The sequence below is a fragment of the Monodelphis domestica genome, chromosome 1 (genome assembly GCF_027887165.1).
Source record: "Monodelphis domestica isolate mMonDom1 chromosome 1, mMonDom1.pri, whole genome shotgun sequence".
Classification (NCBI taxonomy): Eukaryota; Metazoa; Chordata; class Mammalia; order Didelphimorphia; family Didelphidae; genus Monodelphis; species Monodelphis domestica.
Genome location: NC_077227.1, coordinates 373,107,344 through 373,119,556, shown reverse-complemented (window position 1 = coordinate 373,119,556; position 12,213 = coordinate 373,107,344). Strand labels below are relative to the sequence as shown.

The following is a 12,213-nucleotide window of genomic DNA, read 5'->3' as shown; positions in this document are numbered from 1 at the left end:
TTTTTTTAAAGAAAGAAAGCACGGAGGGATACATTTTCAAGTTATCTGAAAGAGGAGAAGATTGTCATGGAAAATATCACTAGAAAAAGGTAAGCAAGAAGAAGACATCAATAATTACTGACCCATAGACTTACTTTCCTATCATTAGAAAATCTTTATGAGATTGTCCTACCAATATATCAAGGGCACTATTGATGAAAACAGGAGAAGGGAAGAACTAGTTTTTCACAAACACTTTTCTCCATCCAATCACATCTCCTGGTCATAGAATGATGGAAAGGTATTTGGTTCAGTAATGCCCCTTTGAGGGGAAAGTTCTACTGATGTTATAGAGCTTCCTCAATTAGATCAATGACCCCTAAAAAGAGATTAGCCTAGTAAACCTTACAGAGAAAAACAGATGAATGAAGAATGCACATTGTTCATCTTTGGCATGTAGTTGGATGGACAGCCTATTAGATTACTCCATAAATGCATATTTGCATTGTACAAGTATTACAGATGGACAATGAGCCAAGTCTGAGATTAATCTAAAGAAAATCAACTAGATTGTGCAATGTTTTTAATGATCCTGAGCTTCTCCTTGATGTAATAATAAATTTTTAACACTAAAATTTTCCCAGTGCTACTGCATGATTGAAAATTGTAGAATAAGACAATCGCAAAGAATCAAAATTACAATTGACCTGAAGGCAGTTGAGAGGCATATGGCAGACATAAATAGGCTATATCATATTACTAAATGATGATTTGCACATTAAATGTTGGACATAATATTATCCAGGAAATATTAGAAAAAGAATGTGAGACATCTATGAAATGATAACAAGAAATAACTGCTAGCTATCCTAGGTATTACTTTGGCCCATGATATGCCAAAAGACTCAGGGATTCCTTTTGCAATCTGATATAGCCAATGGATCCTTTCTCAACAAAAGTTTTTGAACAGATAAAATAAAACATATAGAATTATTGAAAATTTTATATGGAAATACAGTTATTAGAATACCATATAGACAAAAACAAGTTCGAAAAGAGTCCTTGATCTGGAGGAAGACTTTCAGCACACTAGATAGAGTTTCTATAGATTATTTATGGCAGCACATGGGCGAGATCCCCACTAGATGAGAACCATGGACAAGATTTTATCTGCATTCTCAAAAGGAGAACCCATATTAATGATATCATGAATCCAGAAAAATGCTAGAGTATAAATGTAAGGCACAATATTTTGGTTAAAATTCTTTAAAAGGACTTCATCATTCAAAGGTAAGCAAGGAATGGCTATGTGACAGTTTGTCTGAAAAAGGTATGGAAGTTTTAGGGGACTGCAAGCTCAAAATAGGAAAGGGCATTTAAAGAATGCTAATGCAATATTAAGAAGCATTAAGAAAAGCATAGTGCTCTAAACTGGGAATTAATGGACTTACTGTACTCTGCCCTGGATGATATCTATACTATTGTCTTCCATTCTGGGCAGTCCATTTTAGGAAAGATGCTGAAGAAATGTAACTCACCCAGAACAGTGAAACAAGAATGATAAAGGTCCTAGAGAAACCACGGAAGGTACTAGAAACGTTTAATCTGAAAAAAAAAAATTTTAAAGGCAACTGGGAGAGAATATTCAAATACTTAGTGAAGAATCATGTTGAAAAGCTATCAGACCTGTTCTGTTTGTCTCCACAGGACAAAATTTAGAACAATGGGAAGTTATTCAGAGGCCAATTTAGGTTTGGTGTTAATTAAAACAAAACAAAACCAGAAAGAAATAAGCTTCCAGATAATTAAAGATTGTCCTCAGATTGAATGAGCTGTCAGGTGATGGTGGGGTCCAACCACAATGAATATGTTAAAAGTGAAGATTCAATGATCACCAGTCTGAGAGCTTGTAAAAGAATTTCTAACTCATGCGTGGTCACTACTGGGTGGCCATGAGGTTCATTCCAACTTGAATGGTCTATGATGCTAAAAAACAGCAGTGCCATGATTCAACCTCAGTCCAATGGGCTGAGATCCAGTGATCTGGTCACTGCCCACTCTCTATAAAAGTGCTTGATGTGATTATAAAAGTCAGGGAACTGGACTTCTTAATAACAACAAAATTAACAGTGCACACTAAGAAAGATATTTCAAAAATAAGGCTTTAAGATTTTTTTTTCCTCTAACAAAATTCACTAGTGGATGAAAAAAATACTTGGATGAGTTGACTATTGTGCTTGCAAGTGTCCTTAGACAATAGGACTCTAGATAGGAAGCAATCCAGGGGGACTAAACCAGTTCTCTAGATGGGGAGGTTTGCTGCTTGAGGGAATTGGCCTTTCAGAGAATTGCATTGGATCTTAGAGGGAGAGGTGAGTAATACATGGCTATAGCCCTTCCCACCTCTCCACTGCCTTCAACAAGGTATAGAATTTCACCATGAAGTCCTCTGAGATTTCATGTTCCATTGTTTTGCTCTGGAACAGGAGGGGTGTGTGTGTGTGTGTGTGTGTGTGTGTGTGTGTGTGTGTGTGTGTGTGTATGAAAGGTGTGAGATTAACTGAAGTAGAAAATGGCCTCAGGAGAGAACCAGAGAGACCTTCACCTATAGAATGGTACTTTATGACTTGTGACCCTGTGAATACGCTCATATGATTTTTTTTTGTCAATCAAAGAGACTGGACATTTCTAAGCATCAAGGTGTGTGTGTGTGTGTGTGTGTGTGTGTGTGTGTGTGTGTGTGTGTGTGTGTGTGTATTTTTTTGGTAACAAATTTCCATGGATTTATCTGTTTTCAGTCTTCTAAATGATTCTTGGCACCATATAACCAACACCTGAGTATTCTGAAAACAATCTCCATCTTTTGTAGAAAGTCTTTGGATGAAGGCTGCCTAACAGTCCATATGTTTCACTGACCACAGAGAAGAGGCCAGCTCTCCTGCTGACCTGTACTTTCCTATTTGAGCAAATTTATAAATCAAATGCCTTGTATATAAATGTAAATGGAGGCAAACTCTAAACTACTGATGCCTGAGCTAATAAGTCTTCAAATTACTGTGTGTGGGGAGGTAGGGTAAGGGGTAATAGCATTTCAAAGGAGATGGTATTGCCATTTCAAGGTGGCATCTGGCTTCCTGAGGTCTAATTCTAAAGTAAGGCTGGAGGCATTTTTTCTGAAAGGCAAAGGCCTCCTTCACTAAAATCAAGTAGCCCCCAAAGTAGCTTCTTCCCAACTAAAGTAGTACAATTTAGTGGAAAGAACGATTCCTGTAGAATCATTAGAACCAAGGTCTGAATCTTTCTTTCTACTCACTGTGTATATGACCTTGGCAGACTCATTTAATCTCCTCACTCTTTGGTTTTCTCATTTGCACAATGCTGTGTTGGATTCCATGGCTTACTAAGATCCCTTTCTGCTTTAGGTCTATGATCCTTTCCCTGACAAGGGTAACACATGGAGCAAAGTTCTCCAAATCTGGGTGCACCTGCCTGGGAAAACTCATCCAGTTTTGCAGCCTGTCTATATTGAACCCTATATTTTTAAAACAACAACAACAACAACAACAACAACAACAACAACAACAACAACAACAATAAAAGCAAACAAACCAAAAACCACAGGCCAGTCAGCTTCAAAGGTAGGAGAGCCCATGGAGACATACTTCTTTTTTAAGAACACCAGGGAAACATTCAACTGCCAACCCCAGGAATGGCCCAAGAACAGTTCATTGTCATTCACAGTGTCATTTGAGATCTCCTGCTCTACTGTAGCTGTGGAGGTCTTTAAGCTGAAAAAGGAACCCCCACCTCTCTCTGCACTGAACTTGCTATTAGACATCAACTTCAAGGCTAGGGAGAATTTACCTTTTGCTTTTAATCCCTTCCTCAGACCAATCTGGTTCAGGTCAAAGGGACTGGAAGGAAAGGAGTCACCAGAATAGAACCATTTTATCTCCCAATGATGTCCGCTTCATCCTCTCTTGAAACTGTATCTACTTATCTGCATTGATGTTGTCCCTAAGCCCCAATATCCCTCCATAGTAGAGTGTAATCTTTTTTGAAGACCAAGTTAATTTCATTTAAGGTCTTTGTGTTACCAGCATCTGGGAGGATAGTGTCTGGAACATAATAGGTACTTAATAAATATTTATTCATTGAAAGAATGAGTAGCTGAAAGAGTATGAACTAGACTCATTTGACCTCAGACAAGTTAGTGAAATTCTATATACTTTAGTTTCCTATGTTAAGTGGGGGATAATAACTGCTTTACCCATCTCATAGGGTTAATATGGGAATAAAAGGAGATAATACATGTGAAAACACTTTGATAAAGGTTAAAAGCACTATGTCTTAGACCAGAGTAGAGTAATACATCGTTCTGAGGTACAATGTTAATGAGGGTGATTAAAAAGGGATCTATGAAGTTATAGTGTCTGCACAGGAGCTATTTTTCATGCAGCTGTGTTAAATGAAAAAGAAATACTACTCCTGGTCCATTCACAGGATGGGCTAATGATCTGTAAAATTTCTCTTGAATAAAAAAAAAAGAAAGAAAGAAAACAATGGGAACGTGGCTTTGAGGCTTTCTGCTTGAGAAAGATCAGCCTCAAAAACTGTCCAACTACTCTTTCTATGCAGACCTTTAAATTAAAAATGGATTTTTACTTATTTGAAAATAAGATGGAAAATGAGATCAAAAGTTTGCTTCTAGAAGGATACACCTCAAATGAAGTCTCTCACTTGGCAATCCATTTACCCTCTGGTCCAAACATAGCTCTTTCCAGAGAAAATCACTGTAACCCAGTGGCTTACAGACTATTAACTCTATAAGCAGTACACAAGTAGGAGTAGCAGACGGTATATACAACAAGAGTTAATAAGAAAAAATGTGAATAAAAAAGACAGAATCTGCTTCTTTGAACAAAAATACAAAGAAAAAAGAATTCTGTGAAGGGAAATGAGGTTGTTAGGTGTTTCCTAGCCAGGACCCCAGAACTGATTGAAAATGACATATGCACAAAAAAGACAAATCCAGGAACAAAAACCTGGGGTGAGCTGATGCAGGTAATGCTCCAATATGCCAGGGTAGAGTAATGAAACACGGGAGCAAGTGACTCTCTTATGCTCATGGTTTTGCTTGAAATCTATTGTTGAATGTAGAATGGCTGCCAAATAATTTACTATATTTCAGTTTCAAATGCCAGCTTAAAGCAGGTGCAGAGTTTCCCCCCTTTCCAATCTGAAAGCCATTTACAAACATATCTCTGAGAGATTCAGATCCAAAATGACCAAACTGGGACTGAAATATGCTGCATAGGAATCTGAGCTTTGTTTACACAATTAGAAGACACTCACATGTATATCCCCATAAATGACAAGGTTCCAGCAGCAAATTAACAGGAACAATTTTCCCATCTCAGGAGCTGTCAAGATGGGCCCTGTTGGCCAATTTATCTTACTCTAGCACATCTCTGGTGCTTGTCAATCAATATGGGAAACATTTGGTGCTGATTGCCATTTTTCTATCCACTTTCTTTTGCCTCTTGTACCAGGCAATTTACTGCAAGTCAATCAAGGTCGAAGCCGACCTTGTTTAAATAAAACACTGTTGAGTTCTTTTCACACCAACAATTTCAAAAGACAGGATGAGCTGTATCTTTTACATTTACATTTATACTACTTTTTCAGTTTCTCCCCAAATGCCAGGCTCAAGTTATAAGTCATAACTAAAGCCACCTGGAGACTTAGACAACTCAGACCAGCCAGTTGAACAGGAATGAATATGGCTAATATGCATCTCTACTGTCAAAAATTCAATCAGTCAACAGAGATGTCTAGCAGGGAAAGAGTGGCTCAAAGTAGATGATTGCTCTTCCCATCATTCCTCAGCCCTAATTTGAAGCAGGGCAACACAAAACAGACAGCAGGCCCCAAACCATCTGAACTTGATAACCCAAAGAAACAGTTCAAAGACTGCTTTTCACCACCTCTGAGATTTGGCTCAAGAGGTGACATACCATTTCAGGACAATTGTGTTCCCTGTTGCTCTAACGAGTCAGGTGATCAAAGCTTCATTGTTCTCTTCATTATTATGATTCCACACACAGAAATAAAGGGAAGCAGGTAAAGCACTTGGAGGTCTTTAGGAGGCAACACCCCCATTGGCAGCAGAGGGGAGCAATTTTGAAGAGTGGGGAAGTGGGAGAGGGAGAAAGAATAAGAGGGGAAGTAAAAGAGGGACATACACATGATTAGAAAGAGAGATAAAAGAGACAAATAGAGAGTTTTCCCAGATAAGTCCTATGCTGGTTATTTAGTGGGAAAGAAACACTCTAGTTAAAAGATCCAAAGAATATGCAGTGTGGTGTCCTGAATTTGGAGTCAGGAAAAGAGCTGGGTTAGAGTCCCAACTGGCTTTTCATTTAACCCCTATGTCACTTTCTCCATCCATAAAATGAGAGGTGGGGCAGGAAAGAGGCTGAACTTGACCTCCAAGGTCCTTACCAGTTCCAAATATATGGCCTTTCAATTCTAAAAAAAAATAAAAACCTTTCAAATTTTTGCTCTACTTTCAAATTCATTCAACAAAGATTTGAAAACCTATTATGTAAAACACCCTTACAAAGTGCTTTTGAAGTTGTGATTTTTCCAGTATTTCATAGTTTAATAGTACTGAAAAGATAAACATTTTTTAAAGTTTCCAAATTTTCTGAATTTTGAAATTCTCAGTGCAAGAACAGGATGGACATGTTGCTTTCCTTACAACTGTAGAATTCTAGCATGTTGGAGCCAGAGGAGACCTTAGTAATCTAATCCTACTGTAGGACTCTGAGCAAGTAATTTAACCTCAGTTTGCCTCATCTGTAAAATGAGGATAAAAATAGAACCTACTTCCTTGGGTTGTTGTGAGCATCAAATGAGATAATAATTGTAAATTGTTTAGCACAGTGCCTGGCATTGGCCATGCATATAAATGTTAGCTGCTATTATTTATAAAGCAAAGGAAAGCCTGCAGTGCTCTAGTGACTTTACAGAAGTCATACAGCTAGTTAATAGGAAAGATGGAACTAAAATCCAGCTGCTCTGGCTTCCAGGTCAGTCTTTCCATGCTGCCTTCTCTATGTCATATCATCATAATTTCATGTCTTTTGGATTAGCCTCTGGCTAAGTGTTCAGATATCAGATGGGACTATGAGCTGACTCTGCAGGAGTCGTTGGGGTCAGTCTACTGCCCATTTTTTTAATATAAAAACTCTGATTTTATTTACACTATGGGTGGATTACCATGTTCCTTCAGGAAATGAAAGAGACATCTTAAGAGACTAGAAATAAAGGGAGCTTAAAACACTTTTAGCCATTAACCATCTAAGGCTGCAGAAGGCTGCTGGAGGAGGAATGGCCAAAAAGGGATTAATGTGTAAAGCAAAAGTGAACTGTTCTTCACTTTTACAGTATGCCTGGCTGGCTACATTGCCTTTGCTTTCTCAAGTGACTTAGGATTTTTTTTTCTGCAAGGAAAAGTGATGCACCAAGGCCTTTCTTAGGATTAAGAACCACTGGCATAATTACAACTCAAATGGAGAGTTGGGTACTCTTGACAGTTCCCTAGGCAGACGTGGTTTTCAACACAATCTGACATATTCTGATAGACTGAACATCCTTTTCTGACATTAATTCATTTGTGATCTTTACTGCTAGACTTAGTATGTTATCTTGTGGTAGTCCTTAATGGTGCGTGGTATATTTTATTGATGTTCCTTTTATTCTGGTGTCTTTTCTTTCTCTTGATTATATCTGTTGTTTCCCTCTGTCTCCTTCAAAATGTTATTCTCTTGTGAGACCAGGCACTGGTTGGAAGTTTAATGAGGCTTCTGCATTGTTGGCTGATGTATCTGTTTCTCAGTTAATTTGGGGAGGAGAGTAAAGATGAGGGAGTGAAAGGTGCTCCAGGAACCACTTTGTTTACATTTAATCTATTTTCATTTTGAAGGAATTTACTATAGAGTGGCACCTAGTTATAGCTGCACAGTATATGTGATGCTATTTCCATGACTAAAATGTAAGCGTCCTTCATTAATTGTTTTCCCTCCAAGTCTCCCTCTCACTCTCTTAGACTCATACCAGTCTCTAAAAATAAATATCACCATGACAGCCCCATGTCACAGTGTACAGAAGAATGTCAAACACCTCTGGTGCCTGAGTACAAAATTTAGGGCTTGACCCTCCCCTTTTCATCTCTCTTCCCTGAGGCTGGCCCTTTTTTCTATGGTATCAGACTTTCAGGTTTACATAGTTTCCTACTGCTACTCCCAGGGCTTTCTTTCAGAAAAGTGGTTGTTAGATTTGCCATAGATAACAACATGCGAATTAACTAGATAGTTATAATTCTTCCCTGTGCTTAGAAAAATGTTCCCTTCATCTACAAAATATTCAGACTTTATTCCTTGTGCAGGGAAGAACTTTAAAAAATTGTATTCTTTGATGATCGGATATCTGTTCTTTAGTAGCACGATATCAAAGACCAGAATGGTGAAGAACCTTGAGGATCAGTTCTAGGAAATAGCTATATATTTAGTTTGGACAGTGGAAGTTCTGAAATGTCTGTATTCAAGCATATATATATATAGTTACATTGTAAAAGATGCAATGTTTTGTTTGGCACTAGAATGCAGAACTAGGTGTAATAAATAGAAGTTCCAAACACCTTAAGTTGGCTTAATTCAAAAACACATACACACAATAACCCCATCAAAAATCTCTTGCTAACAATTATCAAAAAGTGGAAAAAAGGTGGCTTTCAGAAATGGAAAGTTCCTTCTCACTGAAGGCATTCAAGTAAAATCCAGATAACCTCTTGCCAGTTGTGTCATCTTTTTGAGGATTTGCAGGGATTTGTAGGGATGCTTTGAGGAGAGGTTGGACTAAATGCCCACCAAAGTCACTTAAAATTTTGAAATCTATGATCCTCTTTGCTAATGGGAATTATATGTGGAAGAGAACAGACCCCCAAATTTAATGGAAAATTTCAGTCCTTTTTCTTTTTTTTTGTCCCCCCCCAAGTATTATGATGCACTCCTAATTTCTCCCCTTAAATTAAGAATCTTGGGGTCTTTCTAAGCTCCTTATTTTTCTTTTCTAATAGCTAGGATGTTTCAGTTTTTCAATGCTAACAAATGTTTTATGACAGGTTCACCGATTTACTGTTATGCACCCTTTTTAATTATAGATGTATGAAAAGAATTTCACAGAGGAAAACAATAAATCACCAGTGAAATTATTTGTTAGTTGAGTGCTCTGAATAAACAGTTGGCTTGGGGCAAAGATTCATCTGACATCTTTTGGTTGTTCCCACAGTTTCCCATTCAATTTCTACACAGGACGAACAAGGCATATAGCAGTTAATTGGGAATGCAGATGAGGTTGGGAAGATGGAGGAGACAAAAGAGTGTGACACTGTATACACCCTGAACACACACATACATACATACATATATATTTCTATATATATATGTACACACACACAGTAGGAATCCCAAAGGTTATGAAACTGTCTTTTTCAAAATAGCAGTCATATATGTCACAATTTTCTAATATGTCACAGGGGCCAGATTTCCTCATTTGCTTTTCTGATTAAAATTATTCCAAAGTTTCCTTTTATTTTATCACTCTCTGAAGGCAAAAAGAACAAGTGAAATGATGATCTGTAAAGGAAGCTAGTTTGAAACACTTTGTACCCAAAGGATCCTTTGAGAGGAGGGTCAGGAGGAAACAATGGGTCACTGCCATTTCTTGTAACTTTTAAATGATGGTTTGGTATGAACAGCATCTCAACCTACATTCTGAGTTGTGGGGGGGGTGGGAAATAATAGGTTAAACAGTTTGAATTTGAAAAGGTAAAAAGTATGTCAATAAAGAGAACTAACTATTGCTGTTTTTTATAACAAATGACTTATTTGAAGTCACAACTCTGATGTTAAGCAGTAGAAATTTGCTGTGAGGAATTGAGAGGATCACCCCACTCAACATACTGGAGAAGTGGGCAAGAAACAGGAGCACTTTGAAAACATTTATATAAATACTTGCAACAGTTCCCAGCCAGAGAATAATGGTTTAGTTTAAAGCTTCCTCTACCATAAAGTGACCTGTTCAAAACTTATCTGTTAAATACTCTATCTGGTACATTTGCTTAAAAAATACTTAAATGCAACTTGGTCCTTCAGATTTGAATATAGGTTAGAATCTGACAGTCATCTGATTCAGAAACTCAAGTTTATAATAACATAACATTTTTTGTGGTTTGTGTTGTGCCATTAAATTCTAGCTACCAGGTCAATATATCGATCAGCCATGGCTTTATGTTGTGACACTAAAAACTGTTGGAGAGAGAATTGTTCTTGATTTAGTATTTCGAACTCGAGGATAGAGTCTGCAACTATCTATGAGAGTATTTCCCGTTCATTTCAAAACTAATAAATGTGGAAGCAATTTTGAGACTTCATAGAAGTTCCCTAAAATGACAACTAACATGGAGGTGTTAGGAGGACAGCATAGACATTTGCCAGGACAGAGTATCCTGGTTTCAAGGGCTGGAGTGAGGTCTCCAGGGCCCTGAGTTCTTAATGATTCCAATGCACCAAGTTAACTGAAAGACCAGAAGTTCTTCACTGCCTACTACAAATATGTTACCATGAGGGGAGGGAGAGAGAGGGAGAGAAAGGGAGCAGAGAGAGAGAGAGAGAGAGAGAGAGAGAGAGAGAGAGAGAGAGAGAGAGAGAGAGAGAGAAACAGAGAGACAGAGACAGAGACAGAGACAGAGAGAGAGAGAGAGAGGGAGAGAGAAGAAAAAATGCCTTACCTTCCAGGTATCCCTGGAAGTAGCCAAGTGGGAACACATTCCTTTTCACTTCCCACTGGCATCTTTATGGCTCTTGATAGAGAAGCCTCTAGAGAGGCAAAGGCAGGAAGAATTAAAAATCACAAATGCAATGTTCCACCCCTCTCTCCCCACATTTCACTTAATAAGATGCATGAAATCCTACGGGAAACAGATTTGATAAAAACAAGTTCTTATATTCTTTTCAGTAATTTCAGCTGATTGTGGTACACTGAATAAATGAAAAACATTGTGACTAGGGGGTATTTGCAATTGTGCTCCTCTTCCTTGTGAGATTGCTTTGAAACAAAAATGGAGACCCCAATAAGGAAAGTGGGGATGGGGTGATAACCCTACTGCTAAATGGGTCTTTAAAGAGATATAATCTTAGTTATATTAATGGAGTGACAAACCTAAAGACCACAAAGTTTTTCCTGGGGGGCACCTGGCTTCTCTTCAAAACTTGACGTTTTCCGGTGTTCTTGGATGATTAGCAACCTTGGTTTTGTAAGGGATGGGGCTGGCCTTAAACACTTCAGTGAATAGGTCTGTTTGTTAACTCCAACAGACAATTATGAAGGGCAATTAAAAATTCAAATTATGTTAATAGGCCAGAGAAAAATGACTGTTTGCAGAAATCAGTGGCAATTACCAGACATAATGGTTCCCAATTAGGCTGGAGGGTATTTTCAGTCATTCATAATTCACTATCTTAAATGTATCATAAAAAAGTAATTGTCACTTGTTAATATAACTTACTTAAAAACAATGTAGCTATCTTGTGGGGGAAAAGTAACACTTTTTGACATTTCCCTCTCTTTTTCTGTCTCCCCATATACAAATACATACATATTTCTCCAAGGAAATTCTAGTGCTTTTACTCGTAGTAAATTAAAGGTGAAAACACTCTCTCTCTCTCTCTCTCTCTCTCTCTCTCTCTCTCTCTCTCTCTCTCTCTCTCTCTCTCTCTCTCTCTCTCTCTCACTGGTTCTTTTGTGTTTATTTTCTCCCCAGGTTTCCAGTCTTTTTTATGCTTTTCTCTTATGTAGCTTCCATTACCCTTAGGAATAGTCAGCATTCATGCATGTCCTTACAATTCTATTCTTAGGCAATGCAGTTTGGTGTATAAATTGCATTGCACATGTGATGTGAGGCAGGGACTCTGTCCAGTTTCAACCTTTTTTTCTGGTGTTTGGGGGAGAACAAAAAGGGACGAAAGCAAGTGAGAGCAAAATAATATATCACGAAGAAGAGACCAAAGAAGTGATCATATTTTTTTCTCAAGAACTCATCTGACCTTGTTTCTTTTATCCCTGATGATGGAGCAGGGATACAGAATTTTCTATTTCCCTGAAAAATCA

At 37.9% G+C, this 12,213-nt stretch overlaps 1 protein-coding gene across 13 annotated transcripts in view; it reads right to left on the bottom strand.

Moving 5' to 3' along the window:
• The window catches only part of TENM2 (teneurin transmembrane protein 2), a 1,380,893-nt gene that overhangs the window by 406,342 nt on the left and 962,338 nt on the right, over positions 1-12,213 (bottom strand). The gene's annotated exons all lie outside the window — the stretch shown is intronic.